The following is a 13886-nucleotide window of genomic DNA, read 5'->3' as shown; positions in this document are numbered from 1 at the left end:
GCGTCTCCGCCGCGGTCGAGGCAGCTCTTTTTGTTGCCCTTTGGGGACCTCAGGACGCCCCCTTCCACACCATAACGGGCGCGGACGTGGCCTTCTTTATTTTAATCTCAAACTTCCCCTTGGCTGAACACACGTAGCCACTTTACTTCCGATGGCCAGGCGGAGAGAAAGGCGCGCGGGCGGCCTAAAGGACAGCAAGAGGCTCCCCGATGCCCCCGCCCCATTTATACTCCCCGCGATCCCCACCACGCCCGTTCGGGACCCCACGAGCGCGCCCGAGACCGCGGAGGTGGGCGGGGCCGAGGGCCGAGGGGGCGGGACTCGAGGAGTGCGCCAGCGCCGCGACGTCTCCGCGACGGACTGCATGTACTGCGCCTGCGCAGGCGGAGGGCGGGGCCGCGGCTCGGGTCTACCCCGTACTCCTTCCTACCCGGCGGTGTGACTCAGAGGAGCAACCCGGCGAGGTAGGTCTCCCTGTCGGGCGAACGGGGCGGCGGGGCCCGCGAGAGGCCGACATGCCAGGGCAGGGTTTTCGCCCTGAGGTCCTCGCGTGCCTCAGGGAGCGGGCCGGGCGCCAGGAGGCGGAAGACCGACGCTCTACCCCGCCGCGGCCCCGGTGTCCAGGCCTCTCTTCCGGCCACGCCCCATTCGAGCTGCGCCCCAATCTTCCAGGCCACGCCCACTCCCTGCAGCCACGCCTTCCCTCCTCGGGCCACGCCCACTCCCCGCAGCCACGCCCTCCCTGTCGCCCGCCTACTTTTTCCTCCCCCCTTGCCCTACTCCTCTGGCCACTCGCCCCCCACCCTCCCTCCCCCTTCACCCCCCCTCCCCGTTTCCGCCGCGCCCTTCTCCCCCTCCCCCTCCTTGGGGCTCGGCACCCCGCACCCCGGGCCGGGTGGAGGCGGGCTCTGCGGAGGCGCTGCTCCTCGTGCGTCCCGCGCGCCGCGCCTGCCTCGGGGCTCCGAAACTTCCCCTGGTTTGCTTCGTCTGTGAGTCGATTCAGTGACCGACCTTCCGGGATCAAGTCTCTTCCGATGTTCTCTTCTTGCCGGCCCCCTCCGTATTTACCCGCCTAGAGTTCCCTCTCCCCGCCCCCCCCCCCCCCCGACCCCTAAGACCGAGCTCGCATTTTATCATTTCTCTGGTTTCCTTGGTTGTTTTTCCCTCTAGACTCTTAGAATTCAAAGGAATAAATAACCTTGTGGCCTCTCTGGAATTTTCTTGTCATGTTGTTTAACTTTTTGTAAGTTTATCTTATGACCCCAGGTAGGTTATGAGCAGTCTGTGTTCAGTGAGAATCTTGGTACAGAAACAAGCAGTTCCAGAAATTTCAGTGGCTGAAAACAATAGAGATATGTTTCTGTGCCAGTTGGGATGGGCTGATTATCCTGCAGAGAACAAGCCTAAATCGCTGAGATGTGGCCTCAAAAAACAGAGGTTTCTTTCACTCTAATCGGGTTAAGCTGCAGGAACAAACAGCCTGCACCTTGACACCTTGAGCTCAGTTTCCCTTGGGCTCCATGTCTGGGCTGGCAAGCGCTCTGCGTGGGGTCCATCTCCATGGAAACCACCCACTGACTTTGTAAAGTTTCCCCTGTGTCTCTTGTGCTTCTGTCCACATTTCATTGGACAGGGCAAGTCCCCAGACCTTGCCGACCTTGGAACATGCCCAGAAGGTGAGGAGAGCAGAGTATTTGTACCTTGTGGGTCCCAGCCCAGAAAAACTTCTTAATTACCTTGATCAAATTTGATGATGGGCAGTTCCACTGGTAACTTTTAAGCCTTTTTTGCAGTGTTCAAAGGAAATCTTTGGTAGAATCCCTGTATACGAAGCAGGTAAAGTCTTGGCCTTGTCACTGCTTCACAACCACTGGCTCTTGGAACAGAGACTGAGAAAACCAGCCTCCAAGCCAGAGGGGCCTGGCCTTCAGGAGGGGCTGGGCCTCCTGCTTGACCCTGCTCGGGTTTGAGTTTGCTCATTGCCTGGTGGGGTCCCAGCCCTGCTTCTCATGCCTGCCTCACCATACGGTTACCTCGTCTTTGCTAATCCTCGGCCACGTTGGAAGAAAATCACAATGGCTCAGCCTGAACCACGTTCAGTTTATGGTCACCACGTTTCAACAGAATTGAGGAAAAGAAATAAAACAAGGACCTTAAAGATTCATTTAAAAAATACCACTGAAAGGTGTTTATATGAATGATAGAATGTTGTCCCAATGAAAAATGCAGTGTGTATAAGTTAATACGGACGTTTAATTGCAAATGTCACAAAAATAAGTATTAGGTCTTAATTTGGAAGCAAAGCACCCATTTTAAACACAATTGCTGTGCAATTGAAAAAACCCCACATTCATCTCAAGACCAAGTTCTGATTACATTATCACTGGAAAAATAAGACTTGAGAATAGGAAGGAAAGCCTCTGGAAAATGACCAATGGTTACCCATTAGTAGAAAGATTTATTGCTCTAGATTGGGAAATTAAATTTGAATTAAAACTTTTAGAGTTCCAAGAAAAGAATTGACATCTATTGTTTTAAATCAACACGGAGATCTTATAGAAACTAACAGTTTTCAGCAAGAGGATAAGATTAACAGTCTTGTGAAGAAGATACACATTATTTGCAGTTCATAATTTTTAGTTTTAATTGTTTCTGTAAAGAGTTGTGATTATAAATTTCATTTTTACATCATTCTTCACACACTTGTATTTTGTTTCTTTTGGTAGAGGGCCTTTATCATGGACTTAGAGTTAAATGAATTTAATTATTAAGCAGGGTAACAAGCTCTTTCTCTTTTTATAGTAGAGGGGAGAATGGAGCTCTAAAGGCGGCAGCTATGAGGAGAGCCTTACAAAACTATGGCAAATCCAGGCGATGGCACCACAAAGGACCCACAGGTAAATTCAGTTCTCGTGGCTCGAGTGTGTGAATAAAGTGAACATCGCTACTGAGCAAGGGTGTGCCAGACATTGGAAGGTGGTTCACAGAATGGTGAGGCAGAGGAATTGCAGTGTTGGTTAGGGTTGCACATGAAATTCAGAGTTGGAGTTGTAGACAATGTCCTGGAAGTCTTTAGGATACCCCAAAACATCAAAGTCATCTGGGGTTCCATTTATGGGGCCTGCGCTGGTAAAGCAGTTTCTTATCCATTTAACAAAGTCCTTGTCATACAATACATCATACAATTCATCCAAAGTGTACAATCAGTGGTATTTGGTATAATCACATAGTTGTGCATTCGTCACTTGAATCATTATTAAAGTGTTTTCATTATTTCAATAATAATAATAAAAAAGCAGACAAAATTCCTCACCTCTAAACCTCTCTGCTCCCCCTGCTATACATAACTGCTATTTCTGGCTATTCTTACACAACTATTTATTTGTTTATTAAGCAGTTTGATTGAGATATAGTCATATACCATATAATCTATCCAAAGTATATAATCAATGGCTTTTTTAGTGGATAAAAAGTACTTTATTGTAAAATTGTAAAATAAATAGAAAAATAGACTGAAAGAAGTTACAAATTTTAAACGTGAGTGCAAGGCTGGGTTAGATTTAACATAATTATAAAAATAGATGGCATAGCAATAAATACTTGTAAATAAAAATTCTAATATAGTAGAAATTAATTATAACATAACTAATTTTTATACTGTAGTTTTAACTATTGGACATAATCTCTAAGAATGAATAAATTATTAGTTTATTTTTTAGTTATTTAATTTCCATTTAGGCCATAATTCTTTCTAGATAATCAAATTCCTTTTAGGAATTCTTAGCATCTTATTAGAATGAATATTACGGAAGATAACAATTTTCCAACTCATAATTTTATGAGGTAGAAGAGCTAAAAATCTTGTTTAGTAGTAATAATGCTAAATCATTATTGATCCAGATTATTTTAAAGAGTATGAATAAAAAAGGGTAAAGAAAATGTAGTATCCAAAAGTATATCTCTTTTGCAGCCCTCATCAATTAAAAGCAAGTGTGTGTTTTGTATGAAAAAAAATGCAGAATACTGTCACAGGAACAATTTGCCAGTTGCACTGAGTAATTATTGTCCATATACTGTAATGTTATTTTACATTTATCTGGTCTACTGCAGCTCTTTTTTGGTTACTATTTGCATGGAATGCCTTTTTCTAACCTTTCACTTTTTTGTTTTAAAGATTTATTTTTTATTTATTTCTCTCCCCTTCCCCTGCCCTCCCGTTGTCTGTTCTCTGTGTCCGCTTGCTGCATGCTCTTCTGTGTCCACTTGCATTTTTGTCAGTGGCCTCGGGGTGTCATCTTGCTGCATCAGCTTTCTGTGTGTGTGGTGCCACTCCTGGGCAGGCTGTGCTCTCACTGCAGGGTGCACTCCTTGCATGTGGGGCTTCCCTATGTGGGGGACACCCCTTGCCTGGCATGGCACTCCTTGCATGCATCAGCACTGCTCATGGGCCAGCTCACCACATGGGTCAGGAGGCCCTGGGTTTGAACCTTGGACCTCCCACATGGTAGGCAGATGCTCCATCAGTTGAGCCAAATCCACTTCCCATCCAGCCTTTCACTTTTAATCTGATTGTGTCCTTATGTCTGAGGTAGATCTCTTGTAGACAACATGTAGATGACTGTAGCAAAAATAGGTATTGGATTATGTTTGTAAACTGGTCTATTCCTTTGGGTGGATTAGATTGTATTAGAGTCAGAGGTTCCACTTTCACTTGATTAGATTAAGATTCGGGTTTTGATTTGGCCACGTCAGTAGGATGTTGAGTCCCTGCCCCCTGGTGGGCAAGGACTCAGAGAAAATGACACAGCAGAGGAGAGAGTTTGGGTTTTGATGCTGGAGCCCTGGGAAATAAATACGTAGGAGAAGAACACAGAGGAATAAAGACAACTCCATAGACAAAGTGGAGGCCCCAGGAAGAGAATGAGCCTGATAGCCTACAGCTACAGCTGAACCTAGGTGAGAAACAAGCCCCAGGAGAGAGACAAGACTTATCCCAGCCTACAACTGATATTGGAAGAAGCTGAGTCTTCAGAGGTAGAAGAAGGCTGAACCATCACAAACATCGCCTGCCATCTTGCTCAACATGTGGCACATGACTGGGTGAGAAAGTACCTCTTATGGTAGTTTGAGATGGACTCTAGGGCCTGGTAACTGTAAGCTTCTACCCCAAATAAATACCCTTTATAAAACCAGCAGGTTTCTGGTACTTTGCATCAGCACCCCTTTGACTGACTAATACAATGGCTCATATATTTTTATCCATTCTATCAGTCTTTTGATTGGGGAGTTCAATCCATTAACATTCAGTGTTATTACTGTAAAGGCATTACTTATTTCATCCATTTTGTCCTTTGGCTCTATGTTGTCATTTCATTGTATTGTCTGTCTGCTTATCCTTTAGTTTACCCTTCCTAATCTTCATTTCTAAACTCCTCTTCAAATCTCTCACCCTTATTTTTTCCTTTCAGGCTGCAGCACCCCCTTTAGTATGTCTTGCAAATCTGGTCTTTTGGTTACATATTCTCTCATTTTTTATCTGTGAAGACTTTGCACTCACCTTTATTTTTGAAGGACAGCTTTGCCAGGTACAGAATTCTTGGCTGGCAGTTTTTCTCTTTTAGTACCTTAAATACATCATGCCACTTTCTTCATACCTCTGGTTTCTGATGAGAAGTCTGCACTTAATCTTATCAAATTTCCCTTGTACATGATGCTTTGCTTTTCTCTTGCTGCTTTCAGACTCCTCTTTATCTCTGATGTTTGTCGTTCTGAATAGTAGGTGTCTGGGGGTAGATCTGTTTGGATTTATTTGGTTTGGGGTGCGTTGTCCTTCTTGGATATTGATATTTATGTCCTTCCTAAGGGTTGGGAAGTTTTCAGTTATTATTTCCTCAAATATTCTTTCTTCCCCTTTTCCATTTTCTTCTCCTTCTGGGACACCAGTAATGTGAGTTTCACATTGTCATTCAATTCCCTGAATCTCTGTTCCATTTTTTTTCCCATTCCCCTGTCTTTTCCAGTTTAGATGTTCTGTCTTCAAAACCACTAATTCTGTTTTCAGGCAATTTCAAATCTGCTCTTCTGTGTCTCTAATGTATTTTTAATCTCATCCATTGTGTCTTTCCCATAAGGTCTGCTACTTTTCCTTGCAGGCTTTCGAATTGTTCTTTATGCTCTCCCACTGTCTTCTTAATATCCTTTTTTCAAAATTTTTTAAGATTTATTTTTTATTTATTTCTCTCCCCTTCCCTGCCCCCCCCAGTTGTCTGCTCTCTGTGTCCATTCGCTTTGTGTTCTTCTGTGTCCGCTTTGTATTCTTGTCAGTGACACCTAGAATCTGTCTTGTTTTTGTTGTGTCATCTTGCTACGCCACCTCTCCGTGTGTGCGGCACCATTCCTGGGCAGGCTGCACTTTTTTTGCGCTAGGCGACTCTCCTTATGGGGTACAGTCCTTGTGCGTGGGGCTCCCCTACGTGGGGGACACCTTTGCATGGCACGGCACTCCTTGTGTGCATCAGAACTGTGTGTGGCCCAGCTCATCACATGGGTCAGGAGGCCCTGGGTTTGAACCTTGAACTTTCCATGTGGTAGGTGGATGCCCTATCTGTTGGGCCAAATCGGCTTCCCTTAATATCTTTTATTTCTTTAGTCATACTTACTTTAAATTTTGTCAAGTGATTTAGGAGCGTTGAGTGATGCGGCTGGGGCGGCTAGGTCTGTGTGCAAGTCCGGTTTATTGCGGAAGGGGACACAGCTTTATAGGGTTAGGGACTGCGTGGAGGGATTTGATAGGTGCGGGCGGGTACTGCTTCCTGATAGGTGATTGTAAGCGGTTGCTAGGCAGAGGGCTGGCTGAGAGGTTTGGAATAGGGGAGGGGAAAGGGGGAGTGAGAGCTGGCCGGATGTTGGGCTAGGCGGGAGATAGAAAGGGGGAGGGCGGTGCCGGCCAGCCGCTAGCAGCAAAGGCCTAGTCAGGCGTAGTCACCTTATCTAGGCCCAGTGGGCAGAGGCGGTATCACCTCTTGCCGCACCGTTTGCTACTGTGGCAAGCCGGGCGCCCTTCCTCCCACAGAGTGATTATCACTAATTGTATTAAATCCTGTATCTCTTCAGGATATTTGGTTTGTTCTTTTGGCTGGGCCATCTCTTCCTGTATAACAAGCCTAGTATGGCTTGTTATTTTTTTTGCTGAAGTCTAGACATCTGAATATGTTGGTAAATTTACTCTAATGGTTAATTTCTCCCTCTTGCCTATTTTTTTTTTCACAGTTCTTCTTTGATATTTGGTTCAACTTATTCTCAGTCTTTAAAATTTTCCAGCTAAAGTTTTCAATATCAGGCCAGGAACTCACTAGTGGGGTGCAGATTTTCTCCCAGGGGTTGGATACAGAGAGCACAGTTGTTGTCAATGCAATTTCCAGACTGGCCAGCAGATGGCACTAGTCAGCACACCTTTCCACAGAGGTGTATGTCTTGGCTTTCCTGTGTTCCTGTGTTGACTCTCCAGATTGGAGATTCAGAGCAGTCTCTGCTGGCTGAATTCACTGAATTCACCCTGATCTCACTCTCCCCTTTCCCTTGAAACAGCTGACAGGGAGGAAGATGTCTGCTCCCCTTTCAATCAGCTGCAGTGAGGTCAGTGTTTTACCCCAGCTTAATATTTGGGGGTGGGGGAGAGGAGCTCTTCCTGGCCACCCCAGGGCTTTGTAGCTCAGGTTTGTCATTTCGGCTTCTTCGTCTCTCTGTCCCTCACCCTCCTGGGAGTGGTGTAGTACTGTTGTGGTCTGCTGATCCCCAAAGCAGGTCCCTCAGACAGCTTTTGGTTTTTTCTCCATTGTTTTCGTGAGAACATTTGACTCTGCCTGTTAGTTCATCACCATCTTCTCACAGTCCTTTAATGTATCTTTAAAGCTATAGATTTTCTTCTAATCACTGCTTAAGCTGCACTTTATCCTTTTTGATATATTTTATTTTCATTACTTTTTAGCAAAACATAATTTCCATTGTAAAATCTAATTTACATTATGGAAATAGCACAATGATAACTAGAAAATGTCTGGGCTATTTAGAAGTGTGGTTCTTAATTTCCAAATATTTGGAAATTTTTATTTATCTTTTGTTACTCATTTTTTAAATTGTGTTTTGATCTGAGAACAGACTCTGTATAGTTGCAGTCCTTTGAAATTTACTGAGTCTGCTTTATGGCCTAGTTTTATGGGCAATTTTGGTAAACATTCCATGTGGATTTAAAAGAATATGTATTTTGCAATAGTTGGGTGTAGTGTTTCATAACTGTTATTAAGGTCATATAGATTATTATTATTGTTTAAATCTTCTTCACCTTTTCTTTTCTTTCTAATATTTTTAGTTCCACATGGCAAACTATAGCAGGTCCTTTTTTTTTTTTTTTTAGATTTATTTATTTATTTATTTAATGTCCCCCCTGCCCCGGTTGTCTGTTCTCTGTGTCTATTTGCTGCGTCTTGTTTCTTTGTCCGCTTCTGTTGTCGTCAGTGGCGTCAGCGGCATGGGAAGTGTGGGCGGCGCCATTCCTGGGCAGGCTGCACTTTCTTTCGCGCTGGGCGGCTCTCCTTACGGGGCGCACTCCTTGCGCGTGGGGCTCCCCTGCGCGGGGGACACCCCTGCGTGGCGCGGCACTCCTTCGGCGCATCAGCACTGCGCATGGGCCAGCTCCACACGGGTCAAGGAGGCCTGGGGTTTGAACCGCGGACCTCCCATGTGGTAGACGGACGCCCTAACCACTGGGCCAAGTCCGTTTCCCTCTTCACCTTTTCTGATTTTTTTTTTTGTCCAATTGCTCCATCGATTACTGAGAAAGATATGTTAAACCTCTACTATGATTGTGGATTTCTCCAGTTCTCCTTTTGGTTCTGTAATTTTTTATTGCATATATACATATATATGAGTTTAATGCTGCTGTTTTTAAAAATTTATTTTAAAACATTTAATTCTTAAAAACAAATACTCCCTTACCTTTATCCCCATGAGCTCGTAACTTCTAATCTGTTTTCTTTCTCTGCAATTTTGCTGTTTCTAGTCATTTCCTTTAAGTGATACCTTATAGTATTTGTCTTTATATAACTTGTTGATTTCACTGGGCTTAATGTTTTCAGTGTTCTTCCATGTTGCTATATATCTTATAACTTCATTCTTTCTTCTGACTGAATAATATTCCATTGTGTATATGTACTATATTTTGTTTATTCATTTATTTGTTGATAGACACAGGTTGTTTCACATTTTGGTTATTGTGAATACTGCTATGATAAACATTAGTGTACAAATATTTGTTTGAGACTTTATTTTCACTCCTTTGGGTATATACCTAGAAGTGGAATTACCAGGTCATATGGTAATGTTGTATTTAACTTTTTGAGGACTTGATATATTGCTTTCTACAATTGCTGCACCATTTTTCATTCCACTAACAATGCTCTAGAGTTTCAGTTTCTCTATATCCTCTTCAACACTTGTTATTTTCAGATTGTAATATCATGGATGTGAGATGGTATCTTATTGTGGTTTAGATTTGCATTTTCTCAATGGCTAATAGTGGTGAACATCTTTTCATATGTTTATTGCCTATTTGTATATCTTCTTTGGAGAAATGTCTGTTCAAGTCCTTTGCCCATTGTAGGGTGGCACCGTGTGGGAGCGCGGCGACAGCAAGGGTCAGCTCGTCTCCAGGCGCCGGTGCGAGTCGGACCCGGGTGGCGGGAACGGGCGTTAAGGCCCTCCGCTTGGGGTTCGGGCGTACTGCCCGCCCCTCTGCCCAGCTGCACCCACTTCCCCCTTGGTGGCCTAACCCCGCCTCTCCCCCGAGGGCCACCGCCGCGCCATGACAGCCCCGCCTCGCTGCCGCCGAGAACCCTGGCTACCCCGTCTTCTGCCCGCAACCAGTGATGCACCCTGCACGAACCTATCAGCCGTCTGCCGCCCCCCGGCCACGCCCCCTGCCCCTCCCCCGTCTTCGCCCTATATTAACCACTGTACTTCCTGAATAAATCAGACTTGCGCACAGATCCTGGTCTCCTCGGTAGTCTTCTTCCTACCGCGCATCCTCCGCACCTTGCCGGCCCCGGAGCGCCTTCTCGGAAGGCCCCTCCGTGTGTTGCAGCCCTCTGCCCGAGCCCACACCGCCCCTGCAGCGGCCCTCCGGGCGAGCCCACACTGCGACATTTGGTGTCCAACGTGGGGGCAACAACTTCCCGGCCGGACCCCCACCCGCCTCGCCCGCAAGGTAAGGACCCCCGTCTTCGCTAGGCCCCGCCGTCGGCGCCATGGGCGGCCGTCTTTCCTCCCGCCAGACGCCTCAGGTTAGGGCCCTTGCCGGCCTTTTAGACACCAATCATATGAATGTCTCAGTAAAGCAGTTCCAAACGTACTGGGACCTTTTGCTGCCTTTCAACCCCTGGCTCTCCACTTGCCAGCTGTGGGACCCGGACACATACACTAACCTCATTGACCACGTCACGGCGGCTATGGAGTATGAGAACAAGCGTTTTCCCCCCAGCCTTCTCCCCACGCTCATCGCCATTCGCTCGTGCCTCCAGGGCACCCCCGTCAATCGGGACGCTTTCCACTGCACCTGCGGTAAGAGCAAGGGAGAGGGGTCTCAGTCAGACAGTGATTCCGACACCGAGTCCTTGTCCAGCCGCCTCAACAATGCCCTGGACTCTTGCCCGCCCAAACCGGACGCGCCTACCTCGCCCCAAGATGGCGAACTTCCGCCTTCTTCTTGGGAGGATAAAGGGAAGTCCCTCCCCCTATACCCGCCCCCTCCAGCCACGGCGCCATCTTGGACCCCGCCAGAAGAGGAGCGGCCGCCATCTTACAAGCCGCCTACCCCCTGGGGCAGTCCGCCATCTTGTGAGGCGCCGCCATCTTGGGATGAGCCATGTTCTCGCCCCACCCCCTTGGGCACCCCCCGCCGCGGATCCCTCATCCGCCAGAGGGCCCATGGGTACTTGGCCCCCGTGGGCAGAGGCCCCCGCGCATCAGATGCCGCTCTTATACCCGCTGAATGCCGCCCCCTCGCGGCACCGTCCGCAGGATTGGTACCCCTTTACAGCCGACGAAATAAAAAACCTCCGCAAGGCTGTTAAAGAGGACGGCCTCGGTAGCCCGTACGCCCAACATTTGCTTGAGGAGCTTAGCACTCAGCTCGCGGTTCCGTATGACTGGGTTTCCCTCGCTCGGGCCATTCTAACCCCCGGCCAATTCATCGACTGGCGTGCTCACTTTATATCAGAGGCAGAAAAGCAAGTGGCACACAACGCCCGTGTCGAGGCTCGCCATCCCCCGGACGCTTACACAGGCACGGGCCAATTCGCCAATCCAGCCCAATATCACAACGCCCCCCCCCCGAGTTCTGGCTCCAACTTCGCGAGCTGGCTTTCCGCGCTTTCCGCAGCTGCTCCGCCACCAGACCTGAGCCACTTGCCAAGCTAGTCCAATGAAAAGACGAAGACTTCGCCGACTTCGTATCCCGGGTTCAGGAGGCCTGCAAGCGCAAGGTCCCTGGCGAGCATGTGCAACAAGCCCTTGCCCGGGAACTCATTCTGGAAGGGGCCACCAATGCCTGCCGACAAGCCATCCTACCAATGAAGGAAAGGGGAGTACATGACTGGATCCTGGCCTGCTCCCACATAGACCTGCAGGCCACCGTGCTGGCTCAGGCCATAGCCACAGCCATGTCCCTCTCCTCCGACTGCTTCAAATGCGGAGAAACCAGACATTTTGCCCGCGAATGCCCTCATGCCGCCCAACCACGACCATCCACGAACACGCCTCAAGACACCGGAGGAGCCAGACCATGCGCGCCTCCCACCCCATGTCCCCGCTGCGGCAAAGGATACCATTGGGCCCGTGACTGACCGCACCACCAACAGCCAACGACAGCCTTTAAACGCGAGAGGGGGCAGGCCTCAGCCCCGCCAGCAAGAGGCCGCTCACCCACGCCACCACCCCCTGCCGTAATGTGGACCGTTCCACTGGGACCCAAGAAACCAATAATGGAGTTAGAGGTTGAAGGCCAATGGTTCGAGGGAATCCTTGACACCAGGGCAGAAATATCCTGCTTCCCAGAAACAGCCGCACACAACTGGGGTGTGCTCCCCGGCCCCCGCGTCATTGGAGCCACCGGAACAGCTCCCTCATTTCAAACCAGCCGAGATCTTATTTGGAAGGACAAGGAAGGCCGCCAAGGCACCTTCCGCCCCCTTGTCCTGCCCGGCATCGACAATATCCTCTGGGGCCGGGATGTCCTCTCGAACTGCGGAGCCATTCTATCCACGGCTCCCCTCCAATGATATACGCCACTGCTCGCATTACACCTCCAGCACCCACTCCTCTTGAATGGGATACCGAGGAGCCCATTTGGGTGGAGAAGTGGCCCATCTCATCCCAGAAACTGTTAGTTCTCCGAGCTCTTGTCTATGACCAGCTCGACGCAGGACACATTGAGCCATCCACCAGTCTGTACAACTCACCCGTCTTTGTCATTCAGAAGAAGTCAGGCAAGTACTGGCTCCTCCACGACCTGCGTGAGATCAACAAGCACATCCGCCCAATGGGCTCCCCCCAAACGGGGTGCCCCCACCCCACGGCTGTACCTAGACACTGGTGCGCTGCCACCATCGACATCAAGGACTGTTTCTTCTCCATTCCACTGCACCCAAAAGACCGTCCAAAATTCGCCTTCACGCTCCCGTGCACCAATCACCAAGAAGTAGCTGAGCGTTACCAATGGTGAGTCCTCCCGCAAGGAATGCGAAACAGCCCGGCCATCTGCCAGCTTTATGTCAATAAGGCAATTCAGCCATTAAAGAACTTTGCATACATTGTTCATTACATAGACGACCTTCTCGTGGCGCATGAAACCCCCGGAGGCCTCCAAGCCATCGTCACGGCATTACTGCGCCATCTCAATGACCTTGGCCTACAAGTCCAACAAGATAAGGTACCCATGGAGCTCCCCTTCACCTTTCTAGGCTTCAACATCCACAACACCATCACGCCTGCGGCCCCCCAACTGGCCATTCCGCAGAAGCTATCTCTGACAGAGCTACAGAAAATCTGTGGGCACATCAATTGGCTCCGTTTGGCTCTCCCGATCACCACCGCTCAACTACAACCCCTCTTCGCCCTCCTGCAAACCGACCAAGACCCTCCGCAGGCCGTAACAAAGAAAATCGCTATTACCTCGGCTGCACAGGAGGCCATCTGAGCTGTCAATGATGCCCTGCGAGAATGCCAACTGCAGCGTCACGACCCCAACCGAGCCATCTTGGCGCTGATCCTGCCTACCACGGGTACGCCCACCGGGCTCCTCTGGCAGAAGGGGCCCCTTCTCTGGCTCCATACCACCAAAAGCAAGCTCAGAAAAATCAGCCCGCAAGTCACCCTCTGGATCTCCTTGGCCATTGACCTCGTCCGGCAATGCACCCACACATATGGTACTCCCCCTGACACCATTGTGTGGCCGCTTGATGCCAAGAAAACCACTGTGCTGCTTCTGTCCAGTCCAGACATGCAAGTCCTTGCGGAACTCTTCCATGGCGAATTTGACAACCACTACCCCAGCCGTCGGCTGCTTCAGGGCATCTCCCAGTTATCCTTCATCCCTCCGCCACACCACCCCTTCCCGTCTCGCCGCCCCTACCCACATGCCACCACCGCCTTCACTGACGCCTCCAAGCACAAGTTCGCAGCTGTCATCTACTCGCCTGGTACGTCAGAGCCTCAAATACTCATCCACATCAACGTGAACTCTGTCCAGGTAGGAGAGCTCCAAGCCGTCGTCCTAGCTCTCCGCGTCTGTCCCGACAGACCCCTCAACATCTTCACCGACAGCCTGTACACCT

General features: G+C 48.9%; 1 pseudogene; it reads left to right on the top strand.

Annotated features, from left to right (window-relative positions):
* The first annotated feature begins 378 nt into the window (after positions 1-378).
* Positions 379-13886, top strand: part of LOC131278944 (protein arginine N-methyltransferase 2-like) — a 54379-nt pseudogene continuing 40871 nt past the window's right edge.

Source organism: Dasypus novemcinctus, chromosome 6 (assembly GCF_030445035.2).
Source record: "Dasypus novemcinctus isolate mDasNov1 chromosome 6, mDasNov1.1.hap2, whole genome shotgun sequence".
Lineage (NCBI taxonomy): Eukaryota > Metazoa > Chordata > Mammalia > Cingulata > Dasypodidae > Dasypus > Dasypus novemcinctus.
This window is presented reverse-complemented; position numbering and strand designations above follow the sequence as displayed.